Source organism: Pseudorca crassidens, chromosome 1 (genome assembly GCF_039906515.1).
Source record: "Pseudorca crassidens isolate mPseCra1 chromosome 1, mPseCra1.hap1, whole genome shotgun sequence".
Lineage (NCBI taxonomy): Eukaryota > Metazoa > Chordata > Mammalia > Artiodactyla > Delphinidae > Pseudorca > Pseudorca crassidens.
Window position 1 is genome coordinate 125776065 of NC_090296.1, and position 15942 is coordinate 125792006.

Below are 15942 nucleotides of genomic sequence, written 5' to 3' on the forward strand. Positions count from 1 at the left end.
CAAGGGATTAATTTCCAAAATACACAAACAGCTTAACATTAAAAAAACCCAACCCAACCAATTAATGGGCAGAAGACCTAAACAGACATTTTTCCAAAGAAGACACACAGATAGCCAACAGGCACATGAAAAGATGCTCACTATTGCTAATTATTAGAGAAATGCAAATCAAAACCACAATGAGGTATCACCTCACACCAGTCAGAATGGCCATCATTAAAAAGTCTACAAATAATAAATGCTGGAGAAGGTGTGGAGAAAAAGGAACTCTCCTATGCTGTTTGTGGGAATGTAAAAAAGACACTATGGAGAACAGTATGGAGGTTCCTTGAAAAACTAAATATAGAGCTACCATACAATCCAGAAATCCCACTCTTGGGCATATATCCAGAGAAAGCCATAATTTGAAAAGATACATACACCACAATGTTCATAGCAACACTATTTACAATAGCCAAGATATGGAAGAAACCTAAGTGTCCATGGACAGATGAATGGATAAAGATGTGATGTATGTATACAATGGAATATTACTCAGCCATCAAAAAGAATGAAATAATGCCACATGCAGCAACATGGATGAACCTAGAGATATCATACTAAGTGAAGTAAGTCAGACAGAGAAAGACAGATATCATATGATATCACTTATATGTGGAATTTAAAATACGACACAAACAAACTTATTTACAAAACAGAAATAGACTCATAGACACAGGAAACAAACTTATGGTTACCAAAGAGGTTAGCAGGGGTGTGGAGAGATAAACTAGGAATTTGGGATTAACATACACACACTACTGTATATAAAATAGGTAAAAAAAAAAAAGAACTTACTGTATAGCACAGGGAACTATACTCAATATCTTGTAATAACCTCTAAGGAAAGAGAATGTGAAAAAGAATAGATATATATGTATAACTGAATCACTTTGCTGTACACTTGAAACTAACACAACATTGTAAATTAACTATACTTAAAAAAAAGAACTCTAGACCTTCAAGATGGTGGAACAGTTAGATGTGGAGATCACCTTCCTCCCCACAAATACATCAAAAATACATCTACATGTGGAACAACTTCTACCGAACACCTACTGAATGCTAGAAGAAGACCTCAGACTTCCTAAAAGGCAAGAAAATCCCCACGTACCTGGGTAGGGCAAAAGAGAAAAGAACAAACACAGACAAAAGAATAGGGACCCACATCTCTGGGAGGGAGCTGTGAAGGAGGCAAAGTTTCCACACACTAGGAAGCCCCTTCACTGGCGGGTACAGGTTGGGGGGAAGCTTTGGAGCCATAGAGGACAGCACAGCAACAGGGGTGCAGAGGGCAAAGCAGAGACATTCCTGGACAGAGGATCGGTGCCGTCCAGCACTCACCAGCCTGAGATGTTTGTCTGCTCACCCACGGGGGCGGGTGGGGGCTGGGAGCTGAGGGGCTTGGGCTTCAGAGGTCAGACCCCAGGGAGAGGACTGGGGATGGCTGCGTGAAGACAGCCTGAAGGGGGCCAGTGTGCCACAGCTAGCCAGGAGGGAGTCCAGGAAAAAGTGTGGATCTGACGGAGAGGCAAGAGACCATTGTTTCCAGGTGCGTGAGGGGGAGGCTTCCTGCTCCATGTGCCCACAGAAGGCAGAGCACTGCCTAAGCAAGCTCCAGAGACAGGCGCGAGCTGTGGCTATCATCTCAGGCCCCAGAGGCAGGCACAGACCACTACCGCTGTCGCTGCTGCCACCAAGAATCCTGTGTGCAAGTGCAGGTCACTACTCACACCCTCCTGGAGCCTGTGCAGCATGCCATTGCCAGGGTCCCATGATCCAGGGCCAACTTCCTTGGGAGAACACATGGCATGCCTCAGGCTGTTGCTATGTCATGCTAGCCTCTGCCGCTGCAGGCATGCCCCACATTCTAATTATGACTACCGTACCCCTCCCTCTCCCCAGCTTGAGTGAGCAAGAGAGAACTAATCAGCCGCTGCTTTAACCCTCTCCTGTATGGGCAGGGAAAAAAATGCCTGAGGGCGGCCTACACGCAGAGGCAGGACCAAAACCAAAGCTGAACCCCAGGAGCTGTGCAAACAAAGAAGAGAAAGGGAAATTTCTCTGTGCAGCCTCAGGAGCAGCGGATTAAATCCCTGCAAAAGGCTTGGTAAACCGTGCATCTGTGGAATACCTGAATAGACAATGAATGTTCCCAAAATTGAGGTGGTGGACTTTGGGAGCAACTGTAGACTTGGGGTTTGCTTTCTGCGTTTGACTTGTTTTTGGTTTTATGTTTATCTTAGTTTAGTTTTCAGTGCTTGTTTTCATTGGTGGGTGTGTTTATTGGTTTGGTTGCTTTCTTCCTTTTTTTTTTCCTTTTTATGAGTATGTTGTGTATGTTTCCTTGCGTGACTTTTGCCTGTTTAGTTTTGCGTTTACAATTTGTTTTGGGGCTCTATCTGTTTGGGTTTTTTTTTCTTCCTTTTCTTCCATGCCGTGCAGGTGGCAGGGTCTTGGTGCTCCAGCTGGGTGTTGGGTCTGAGCCTCCAAGGTGAGAGAGCCAAGTCCAGGACATTGGACTACCAGAGACTTCCTGGCCCCATGTGATATTAAGCAACAGCTCTCCCAGAGACATCCATCTCAACACTAAGACCCAGCTCCACCCAACGGCCAGCAAGCTCCTGTGCTGGATTCCCCATGCCAACAACTAGCAAGACAGGAACACAACCCCGCCCATTAGCAGAGAGGCTGCCTAAAGTCACACTAGGTTCAGAGACACAACAAAACACATCACCAGATGTGACCCTACCCACCAGAGGCACAAGATCCAGCCCCACCCCCTAGAACACAGGCACCAGTCCCCCCCACCAGGAAGCCGACACAAGCCACTGAACCATCCTCACACACTGGAAGCAGACACCAGAAATAAGAGGAACTACGAATGTGCAGCCTGAGAGAAGGAGATCCCAAACAGTAAGTTGCACAAAGTGAGAAGACAGAGAAATATGCAGCAGGTGAAGGAGCAAAGTAAAAACCCACCAGATCAAACAACTGAAGAGAAAATAGGCAGTCTACCTGAAAAAGAATTCAGAGTAATGATAGTAAAGATATCCAAAATCTCTGAAGTAGAAAGGAGAAAATACAAGAAACATTTAACAAGGACCTAGAGGAACTAAAGAGCAAACAAACAATGATGAATAACACAATACGTGAAATTAAAAATACTTTAGAAGGACTCAATACCAGAATAACTGAGGCAGAAGAACAGATAAGTGACCTGGAAGATAGAATAGTGGAAATAACTGCTGCAGAGCAGAATAAAGAAAAAGAATGAAAAGAATTGAGGACAGTCTCAGACCTCTGGGACAACATTATACACACCAACATTCGAAGAAGAAGAGAAAAAGAAAGGGTCTGAGAAAATATTTGAAGAGATTACAGTCAAAAACTTCCCTCACATGGGAAAGGAAACAGTCAATCAAGTCCAGGAAGTGTAGAGAGTCCCATACAGGGTAAATCCAAGGAGAAATATGCCAAGACACATATTAATCAAACTATCAAAAATTAAATACAAAGAAAAAATATTAAAAGCAGCAAGGGAAAAGCAACAAAAAACATACAAGGGAATCCCCATAAGGTTAACAGCTGATCTTTCAGCAGAAACTCTGCAAACCAGAAGGGAGTGGCAAGACATACTTAACGTGATGAAAGGGAAAAACCTACAACCAAGATTACTCTACCCAACAAGGAACTCATTCAGATTTGACAGAGAAATTAAAACCTTTACAGACAAGCAAAAGCTAAGAGAATTCAGCACCACCAAACCAGCTTTACAACAAATGCTAAAGGAACTTCTCTAGGTGGGAAACATAAGAGAAGGAAAAGACCTACAAAAACAAACCCCCCAAAATTAAGAAAACGGTAATAGGAACATACATATTGATAATTACCTTAAATGTAAAGGGATTAAATGCTCCAACCAAAAGACACAGGCTCACTGAGTGGATACAAAGACAAGACCCATGTATATGCTGGTCTACAAGAGACCCACTTCAGACAAACGATGAGGAAAAAAAATGGAGGCAAAGATCAAGAAGATGCAAGAAATGTTTAACAAAGACCTAGAAGAATTAAAGAACAAACAAAGAGAGATGACTAACACCATAACTGAAATGAAAAATACACTAGAAAGGAATCAATAGCAGAATAACAAAGGCAGCAGAACATTTAAGTGACCTGAAAGACAGAATGTTGGAAATCACTGCTGCAGAAGAGAATAAAGAAAAAAGAATGAAAAGAAATGAAAACAGCCTAAGAGACTGCTGGGACAACATGAAACGCACCAACATTCGCATTATAGGGGTCCCAGAAGGAGAAGAGAGAGAAAAAGGCCCCGAGAAAATATTTGAAGTGATTATAGTTGAAAACTTCCCTAACATGGGAAAGGAAATAGCCACCCAAGTCCAGGAAGCACAGAGAGTCCCAGGCAGGATAAACCCAAGGAGAAACATGCTGAGACACATAGTAATCAAACTGACAAAAATTAAAGAAAAAGAAAAATTATTAAAATCACCAAGGGAAAAATGACAAATAACATACAGGGGAAGTCCCAAAAGGTTAACAGCTGATTTCTCAGCAGAAACTCTGCAAGCCAGAAGGGAGTGACACGATATATTTGAAGTGATGAAAGGGAAGAACCGATCGCCAAGAATATTCTAGCCGGCAAGGATCTCATTCATATTCAATGGAGAAATCAAAAGCTTTACAGACAAACAAAAGCTAACAGAATTCAGCACCACCAAATCAGCTCTTACAACAAATGCTAAAGGAACTTCTCTAAGTGGCAAACACAAGAGAGGAAAGGACCTAGAAAAACAAACCCCAAACAATTAAGCAAATGGTAATAGGAACATACATATAATTACCTTAAATGTGAATGGATTAAATGCTCCAACCAAGAGACACAGACTGGCTGAATGGATACAAAAACAAGACCCGTATATATGCTGTCTATAAGACACCCACTTCAGACCTAGGGACACATACAGACCGAAAGTGAGGGGATGGAAAAAGATATTCCATGCTAATGGAAATCAAAAGAAAGCTGGAGTAGAAATACTTGTAACAGATAAAAGAGACTTTAAAATAAAGAATGTTACAAGAGAAATGAAGGACACTACATAATGATCAAGGGATCAATCCAAGAAGCAGATGTAACAATTATAAATATATATGCACCCAACATCGAGCACCATAATATATGAGGCAAATGCTAACAGCCATAAAAGAGGAGAACGACAGTAACAAAATAATAGCGGGGGGCTTTAACACCTCACTTAAACACCTATGGACAGATCATCCAGACAGAAAATTAATAAGGAAACAGAAGCTTTAAATGACACAATAGACCAGATAGATTTAATTGATATTTATAGGACACTCCATCCAAAACCAGCACATTACACTTTCTTCTCAAGTGCACTCTGAACATTCTTCAGGATAGATCACATCTTGGGTCACAAATCAAGCCTCAGTAAATTTAAGAATATTGAAATCATCTCAAGCATGTTTTCTGAACACAATGCGATGAGATTAGAAATAAATTACAGGAGAAAAAAATGTTAAAACCACAAACACATAGAGGATAAACAATATGTTATTAAATAACCAAGAGATCACTGAGGAAATAAAAAAATACCTAGACACAAATGACAACAAAAACATGACGGTCCAAAACGTATGGGATGCAGCAAAAGCAGTTCTAAAAGGGAAGTTTATAGCAATACAATCCAACCTCAAGAAACAAGAAATATCTCAAATAAACAATCTAACCTTACGCCTAAAGGAAGTAGAGAAAGAAGAACAAAAAAAAAACCCCAAAGTCAGTAGAAGGAAAGAAATCATAAAGATCAGAGCAGAAATAAATGAAATAGAAAAAAAGAAAACAATTGCAAAGATCAATAAAACTAAAAGCTGGTTCTTTGAGAAGGTAAACAAAATTGATAAACCTTTAGCCAGACTCATCAAGAAAAAGAGGGAGAGGACTCAAATACATAAAGTTAGAAATGAAAAAGGAGAAGTAACAACGGACACTGCAGAATTACAAAGCATCCTAAAGAGACTACTACAAGCAACTCTATGCCAATAAAGTGAACAACCTGGAAGAAATGGACAAATTCTTAGAAAGGTATAACCTTCCAAGACTGAACCAGGAAGAAACAGAAAATATGAACAGGCCAATGAAAAGTAATGAAATTGAAACTGTGATTAAAAATCTTCCAACAAACGAAAGTCCAGGAACAGATGGCTCACAGGTGAATTCTATCAAAACATTTAGAGAACAGCTAACACCCATCCTTCTCAAACTCTTCCAAAAATTTCAGAGGAAGGCACACTCCCAAACTCATTCTATGAGGCCACCATCACCCTGATACCAAAACCAGACAAAGATATCACAAAAAAAGAAAATTACAGACCAATATCACTGATGAATATAGATGCAAAAATCCTCAGCAAAATACTAGCAAACAGAATCCAACAACACATTAAAAAGATCATACACCATGATCAAGTGGGATTTATCCCAGGGATGCAAGGATTTTTCAATATACGCAAATCAATCAATGTGATACACCATATTAACAAACTGAAGAAAAAAGATCATATGATTATCTCAATAGATGCAGAAAAAGGTTCTGACAAAATTCAACACCGATTTATGATAAAAACTCTCAAGACATGGGCATAGAGGGAACCTACCTCAACATAATAAAGGCCAGATATGACAAACCCACAACAAACATCATTCTCAATGGTGAAAAACTGAAAGCATTTCCTCTAAGATCATGAACAAGACAAGGATGTCCACTCTCACCGCTATGATTCAACATAGTTTTGGAAGTCCTAGCCATGGCAACCAGAGAAGAAACAGAAATAAAAGGAATACAAATTGGAAAAGAAGAAGTAAAACTGTCACTGTTTGCAGATGACATGGTACTATACACAGATAATCCTAAAGATGCCACCAGAAAACTGCTAGAGCTGATCAATGAATTTGGTAAAGTTGCAGGATACAAAATTATGCACAGGAATGTCTTGCATTCCTATACACTAACAACGAAAGACCAGAAAGAGAAATTAAGGAAACGATCCCACTCACCATTGCAACAAGAAGAATAAAATACCCAGGAAAAAACCTACCTAAGGAGGTAAAGACCTGTACTCAGAAAACTATAAGACACTGATGAAAGAAATAAAAAATGACACAAACAGATGAAGATATATACCATATTCTTGGATTGGAAGAATCAGTATTGTGAAAATGACTATACTACCCAAAGCAATCTACAGTTTCAGTGTAATCCCTATCAAATTACCAATGGCATTTTTTACAAAACTAGAACAAAAAATCTTAAAATTTGTATGAGACAGTAAAGACCCCGAACAGCCAAAGCAATCTTGAGGGAAAAAAACAGAGCTGGAGGAATCAGACTCCCCAACTTCAGACTATACTACAAAGCTACAGTGATCAGGACAATATGCTACTGGTACAAAAACAGAAATATAGATCAATGGAACAGGATAGAAAGTCCAGAGCTAAACCCATGCACTTATGGTCAACTAATCTATGCCAAAGGAGGCAAGGATATACAACTGAGAAAAGACAGTCTCTTCAATAAGTGGTGCAGGGAAAAGTGGACAGCTACATGTAAAAGAATGAAATTAGAACACTCCCTAACACCATACCAAAAATAAACTCAAAATGGATTAAAGACCTAAATGTATGACCGGACACTATAAAACTCTTAGAGGAAAACATAGGAAGAACACTTTTTGACATAAATCACAGCAAGACCTTTTTTGAATAACCTCCTGGAGTAATGGAAATAAAAACAAAAATAAATCAATGGGACCAAATGAAATTTAAAAGCTTTTGCACAGCTAAAGAATCTATAAACAAGATGAAAAGACATCCCTCAGAATGGGAGAAAATATTTGCAAACAAATCAATGGACAAAGGTTAATCTCCAAAGTATATAAACAGCCCATGCAGCTCAATATCAAAAAAGCAAACAACCCAGTCAAAAAATGGGCAGAAGGGCTTTCCTGGTGGCACAGTGGTTGAGAGTCCGCCTGCCGATGCAGGGGACACGGGTTCGTGCCCTGGTCCAGGAAGATCCCACATGCCGCAGAGTGGCTGCGCCCGTGAGCCATGGCCGCTGAGCCTGCGCATCCGGAGCCTGTGCTCCTCAACGGGAGAGGCCGCAGCAGAGAGAGGCCCACGTACCACTAAAAAAAAAAAAAAAAAAAAAAAAAAAAGGCAGAAGACCTAAATAGACACTTCTCCAAAGAAGAGATAGAGATGTCCTAGAGGCAATGAAAAGCTGCTCAACATTACTAATTATTAGAGAAATGCAAATCAAAACTACAATGAGGTATCACCTCACACCACTCAGAATGGCCATCATCAAAAAAAATCTACAAACAATAAATTCTGGAGAGGGTGTGGAGAAAAGGGAATCCTCCTGCACTGTTGATGGGAATGTAAATTGATACAGCCACTATGGAGAACAGTATGGAGGTTCCTTAAAAAAATAAAAATAGCACTCCTACTACTGGGCATATACCCAGAGAAAACCATAATTCAAAAAGACACATGCACCCCAATGTTCATTGCAGCACTATTTACAATAGCCAGGTCATGGAAGCTACCTAAATGCCCATCGACAGACAAATGGATAAAGAAGATGTGGTACATACATACAATGGAATATTACTCAGCCATAAAAAAGGAACGAAATGGGTCATTTGTAGAGATGTGGATGGACCTGGAGACTGTCATACAGAGTGAAGCAAGTCAGAAAGAGGAAAACAAATATCGTGTATTAATGCATATATATGGAATCTAGAAAAATGTTACAGATGAACCGGATTGCAAGCAGAAATAGACAACAGATGAAGAGAACAAATGTATGGACACCAAGAGGGGAAAGTGGGGGTGAGGTGGTGGGATGAACTGGGAGATTGGAACTGACATATATACACTAAGATGTATAAAATAGATAACTAATAAGAACTTGCTATATAAAAATAAAATAAAATTCAAATAAACCCTTGTAAATTTTTCCAAAAAAAAAAAAAGGAAACGAAATTGAGTTATTTGTAGTGAGCTGGATGGACCTAGAGTCTGACATACAGAATGAATTAAGTAAGAAAGAGAAAAGCAAATATCATATGCTAACACATATATATGCCATCTAAAAAAAAAATGGTTCTGATGAACCTAGGGGCAGAACAGGAATTAAGACGCAGACATAGAGAATGGACTTGAGGACAGGCAGGGCGAGGAAGGGTAAGCTGGGACAAAGTGAGAGAGTAGCATTGACATATATACACTACCAAACGTAAAGTAGATAGCTAGTGGGAAGCAGCTGCATAGCACAGGGAGATCAGCTCGGTGCTTTGTGACCACCTAGAGGGGTGGGATAGGGAGGGTGGGAGTGAGGCACAAGAGGGAGGGGATATGGGGATATATGTATACATATAGCTGATTCACTTTGTTATACAGCAGAAACTAACACACCATTGTAAAGCAATTATACTCCAATAAAGACATAAAAAATAAATAAAAGAACACTTCTATTACCTCACTTGTGGTTGAGTTCATGGAAAAATTAAAAACTGTGAAATAATGAAGAGAAAATAAAGCTTTATTATTATGAAGACCTAAAGGAAAAACAGAATTTTGAAAAATTTTTACTATAACCTTTTAAAACTATTTTCTATTTAGGAGAAAATCATAAGCCATAGCTTCTTGGAAGCTGAAGTATGAAGTCATAAAGACCAGAAGAAGTTAGGATGAAAGAAAAAATTAAAAATAGAGCACTACAAGTTTTCATAGAGGTAGTAAAGGCAGAACTGGGGCAGCATGAAATATGTCAGTGGGTGGAGAATGAAACTGAAAAGATCTCCTGGAGGTCTTAGTGCCTCCTCTCACAGTCTTACAGGGATAAAACCTAAAATAAAATTAATTTGTTTTAAACAAAAAAGTATTACATGGGAGTATTGTGAACACTTCATGCCAAAAAGTTAGAAAACTCCCAGGTAATAGAGAAATTTTTAGAGGTACACAAATTACCAAAGCTTATGCAAGAAGAAAACAGAAAATCTGAATAGACCGATAACAAGGAAAGAAATTGAGTTGGTAAATAAGGGAAAAAAGTTAAGCCTAATCCAAAATGGCTTCACTGGGGCATTCTACCAAATATTTAAATGAAAAAATAATACCAATCCTTCACAAATGCTTTCATAAAGTACAGGACAGGGGAAGAATTCTCAACTCATTCTATGAAGTCAATATCACTCTGATATCAAAGCCAGATAAAGATATCAGAAGAAAAGAAACTGTAGACAATATACTTCATGAACACAGACATAAAAAATCCTTAATGAAATATGAATAAACCAAATCCAGGAACGACAACAAAATTATATGTCGTGATCAATTTGTGTCTATCTCAAAAATTCAAAGTTGCTTTAACATCTGAATAATATATAATATTATATAACCCAGTATATTATAGAATAAAGGACAAAACCATACAATAATCTCAGAAGATGCAGATAATGCAGAGAAAGCATTTGAAAAATCCAATCCAACATTTCTTCATGATAAAAATTCTCAACAAATTAGTAATATAAGGGGACTTCCTCAACCTGATAAAGGGCATCTCTGAAAAGCCAATAGCTAACATACTTAATGAGGAAAGAATGAATGCTTTGCACCTCAGATCAAGAACAAAGCAAGGGGGCTTCCCTGGTGGCGCAGTGGTTGAGAGTCCACCTGCCGATGCAGGGGACACACGTTCGTGCCCCGGTCTGGGAAGATCCCACATGCCGCGGAGCGGCTGGGCCCGTGAGCCATGGCCACTGAGCCTGCGCGTCCGGAGCCTGTGCTCCTCAACGGGAGAGGCCACAACAGTGTGAGGCCCACGTACCGCAAAAACAAAAAAGAAAGAACAAAGCAAGGATATCTCACTCTTGCCCCTTGTAATCAACAATGTCCTGGAGGCTCTAGCCAGTGAAATAACAGTGACATCTTAACAGCATGTGGATTGGAAAGAAGTAAATCTAAACTGATTGTATTCACACATGATGAGCTGACATGTAGAAAATCCTAAGAAGTTCACAGAAAAGTTATCAGAACTAATTCTTGAGTTTAGCAAAGTTTCAGGAGGTTAGTTCCTAGAAGGGTGAACAAGGAAATTTCTGGGGGAGCTGTTAGTGTTCTGTTTCTTGATCTGGGTCTTGGTTTATTATACTGCCTATTTGTCATCTCCTTTAGATGTCTTACAGGCATCTCGAACTTAATACATCAAATAGATTATTGGTTTTACTCCCTAATCCACATCCATTCCCAACTGCCCACCAACTATCTCCCTTCCCATTAACTGACATCAAGATTCACCTACTTGCTCAGTAGGAACTGGAATTATCCTTGATTCCCCCCTTTCCTTTGCATCACATGTGTAATTCAACAGCAACTCCAGTGAGTTCTACCACAAAAAACATGGTGGATTCGTCCACTTCCCACCATCTCTATTACAACATCGCCTTCCTCATCGACTGTCTTTCCTTGGTTTAATGAATGCATAGGCTCCACCAAGAACCTTGTCTGCCATCTCTTCCTACTCCCTTGCTTCATTAAAAGTAACCAACAACTTCACAAGTTTCCAAGTCCAAGGCAAAGGTCACTGGCATGGCTCCCAAAGCCTTGTACCACATGCCCCTCTCCATCTCTTTTGCCACGTCAGCCCTGTGTTTGTCCTTAGGATTTGGCAAGCTCTATCCTGCCTTGGAGGATTCATCTATGCTCTCTTGCTGCCTGGAACCCCACTCATTCTCCATAACAGCGTGTTGTTCATGACCTTCCACTCACTTTCCACAGTCTTTAACATTTTTAAAGTGTTGATTTATTTACTTGAATACTGTCTGTCTTCCTCTGCTACACTAAACTTGCATGAGGTAGGCCTATGCCTTTTTCATTCACCACTATGTGCCCAGCATCTGCACAATGCCTGGCAGGTAGTTAGCATAGTGCTTATTTATGCAAATGCACAGTGAATAAAGGAATAAATCAATAGATCAAGGAGTACTGGGGCAGACTCAGATGCTACATCTGATGATTCTTCATGCATTGCATATACCAGGGGTTCCTAAACTTGGCTGCATATTGGAATCACCTGGGTAGCTTTCAAAAATCCCAACATACAGATTAAATCCTATGCCTGTCACATCATAATGGCTGGGACTGAAAGGCAGACAGCAGCAGTTTTTAAAGTTCTCCAGCAAAGTTGGGGAACCACTGACATACACCGTTTAAAATAAAAGCATGTAATAAAGTCTTCAAAAGAAAAACTTATTCCTTGTATTTACATCATACATGTTTGAAGTTAAAATGGCTCCTGCAATATACATTATAAGCCCCAAAACATAAAGATGTGCTATGCTAAATTCTAACTATGGTTAATATTGACAACTACTTTTATTTGTTAATTTGCAATGTATTCAAGAAGTTTGTAAATGATGTCAAGTAATGTAAGCACTTCTTTCAATATTAACAATGTTAAAAATGGTGTTTTTACCTGTATATTTTCAATTTTTAGCTGATTTTATTGATTAATGTTGATATTACCCGGCTATTATAATTACATATATATGTGTATGTGTAATTCCACAAACACTGAATGAACAAATATTATTTAGCAGGTATTCTGCTCAGTGTTACAGAATGTGGGAATCCTAAGACGGAGTTTTATTTATATAAAACATTCACGTGTTGGCAGTTTGCTAAGATGATGAGTGATACATTATCTGACAGAGCTCATTACCTGGTGTAGCAGCATCTTCCCCATTCAACCCAGTTCAAATTCCAGGCTGTCCTCTTTACTACCTTAATCTTTTTATTTCTGTTTTTTACCTGAAAAGTGAGATGGGCAAGCTGAGTGCTGGAACTTTGGATAGGTTTAAATCATATGAAATATACAAACTGGCACTGTTGTTTCCAATCAGTCAACAGACACTCATGTAAATGAACTCTGTTCACTCCCAGCAGCATATTTACTGTCCCACAAACAGGGTGTAAGGAGGTGAGGTATTGGGACAGCCAATTTATAACCTATCAAAATCTGATCACCAGCACCTTTAAAACCAACAACAATAAGAACTGATTCTCGGCAACCACACTGTTTAATTGTCAAGAAGAAAACTAGGCATTAGTCCCACTGAAACGAAAGTAGTAGCAGGGTGGGTAAAAAGAGTGAAAACAAGGCTATCAGGAGATGAACAATAACACAGCCATATATTATGATAGGGCAGAATGAGAGGCTTCTTTTCTTCCCCAAAACAGCCTGAAATAGGGAAGAACAAATCTGACTCCATATTAGATCTGTTCCTTTTGTTTTAACCTTTGTATTCCCTTGACTGTGCTTAGTCATGCTGGCTCTGCACCTTTTGTAAAAGAATGTTGTCTATGGCATGAAATATACAGGATAGCCCATTCTCAAGGCTCTGACCTTTAAGAGTCCATTCATATAGAGATAAAAAGTTGCAGAACGGAATAACATTTGTCTTATTGGAGGTTTACAGGAACATCGTGACCTGACCCACATGGAGAGTTGCAAGAACAAAGGATTCTGACACCAAGAAGATTGCAACAACCAACCATGCCCTCCCTCACCTGGCCTTAAACCTGCTTTGCTGAAACCCTTCGGGGAGTTCGGGGACTTTTGAGCATGAGCCATCCCGACTCCTTGCACGGTCCTGCAATAAACCCTTCTGTGCTCTGAACTACAACGTTTCAGTTTGTTTGGCCTCACTGTGCGTTGGGCACACAAACTGGTGTTTGGTAACAAGCCCTCCCCCGTGGTCTCCCACGGAATTAGCCATGAAGCACAGGATGCTGCCCTCCAAGGAGGGCTGCCCAAGGCTTCCTTGGCCTTACAGAAAACCCTGAGTCAGCAGGAAGTTCAGGTTCGCACAGGTGCTCTCTGCAGCCCTGGAACATACCTGCTGCCTGCTGGGTGGGAGCCAAGCCCACAGCTCCTAACCCAGCCCCATGGCTTCCCTGAACCTCTGCCTGCATGTCTTCACCCAAGAGCCCTCATCCTGGCTCTTTGCCCCTGCTTTAGACTTCCTCTATCACCAAGATGTTCCCACACCTTGAAAAATACTATCTTTGGAGGAGGAGAACAAGAGAACTAAGAAAGACCAGCTGGGAGACAAGTGAAGGATCATCTACCTGCAGTGAAACATTCTGGCTGGAACCTGCCCTTCCAAAATGAACCTCTCATCTGCCAACGGGGATATGATCACATCTGGCACATGGAAGACATTATCTCTGGAGGGCGGATCTCAAATACCCATTGCTCCTTGCTGATTACAGCAGCATCAGCCCCCTGGCAACATCCACATACTACACAGCATGCCTTTGATGGAGGCTTCAGTAGTGATCCCAGGTGTCTAGGAGACACGATTGGTCTCATGAATTAATTTGGGAGAAGAAGAGACATTTGCACTGAAACACCAAAAAGCTGGAACACCTCCTTAATAAGAGTCAACCCAGGAGATGAGACCACCCAAAGCAGGATCTGAAGCTGTTAGCACCTCCTGGGGGAGCCAGCCTAGTCAATCAGGGAAGGAGGACCTGGTGCGCGCGCGCACACACACACACACACACACACACCCCTCCCCTCTCAACACTGAGCAATTCCAAAGTCCTGGAGAGTTTGACTACATGAATCATTGCCCTATTTGCTTTCTTGAAGACTCAGCTGCTTAAGAAATAAAATGCCAAAATATATGGACCCATATACATTTTTAAGTTCAGCAGAGTGGGTTCATGGAAACTAACAAAAATCCTGTATTTGTTCATTCCACAAATAATCACACAATGGAAATTATTTTAGGTGCTCAGCGCACAGGAGTGAACAGACAAAAATCCCTGCCCTGGGGGAGCTTATATTCCAGTAGGTGAGACAGACAAACAATGAATAATCGGTATTAAAAAATGTCAATTAAACAAGAGGTTATGAGTCTGTTATAAAAAATAATAAGTCTCTTAAAGAAGAGATTATGAGTCTGTAAGTGCTATGACTGAAACAGAGGACCTGGCATGCCGGGCAGGAGGGGGTGGGAGTGGGAGAGAAGGTCATAAAATCAAACAGCCTCATGGAGAAGATGATGAGGATGCAAACTCTTAGAGAAGCTGAGTGCTTAGCTGTGCAGATATCTGGGGGAAAACCATTATTTGAAAACTGATTTATTAAGTAACCAAATGTGATCTTTTTCATAGGAGACACCATTTTCCTAACTCAATCCTAATGAGTGGGCTTTTAGTTCAGGGGGACAAAGTCTTGCTCCTGGATGCCTAAAGGAATGATTTTAGAACTGGGCAACGTGGCAGGGGCAGGGAGCAAGAGAAAGAAAAAAGTCAGTGTCTGCCTCAGGAGGTCAAAGTTGGAACTGGCTGCACCAGGGGCTGGACAAGGATGTCTGGGTCTCAAAAATCCAACCCACATGCATGGGAGCACCTTGAGTTCTTCAACTAGTTTGATTTCCAGCAGCAGTGTATTAAAAGCTTAATTTCAGTCTGCAAGTCATACAGTTAATATCTGATGTGAAAACAAATTTTTAAAAATCAACGGAAGAATACTCCAGGAAAAATGCATACCTCAGTGGACATGGACACACAACCTGCTCTGAGTCACAGCCGAAGCCCTGGGCCAGGCCCTGGAGAAGCAGCCCCCCTGGGGGGTCCTCTGAGCACTGCCCAGGCGGGTATCCCCCCTACAGGGCCCAGCACCCACCCGGCGTGGCTGAGGCTTACTCACTAGAACGCTTCCAAGGTGTGCAGAGAGGTGGTGACAAACCTCCTTCCTAACCACGCTGTGGGGAGTGCTG

General features: G+C 40.6%; 1 protein-coding gene across 2 annotated transcripts in view; it reads right to left on the minus strand.

The window, feature by feature from the left end:
- LOC137232774 (OTU domain-containing protein 7A) overlaps positions 1-15942 on the minus strand; it is a 389090-nt gene that overhangs the window by 265125 nt on the left and 108023 nt on the right. Inside the window, exon 2 of one of the 2 annotated variants that reach the window (XM_067755579.1) lies at positions 12873-12961. The exons of the other annotated variant lie outside the window; for it this stretch is intronic. The gene's annotated coding sequence lies outside the window, so the exon portion shown is untranslated. The remainder of the gene's footprint in view (positions 1-12872; positions 12962-15942) is intronic. 2 annotated transcript variants of the gene reach the window in all.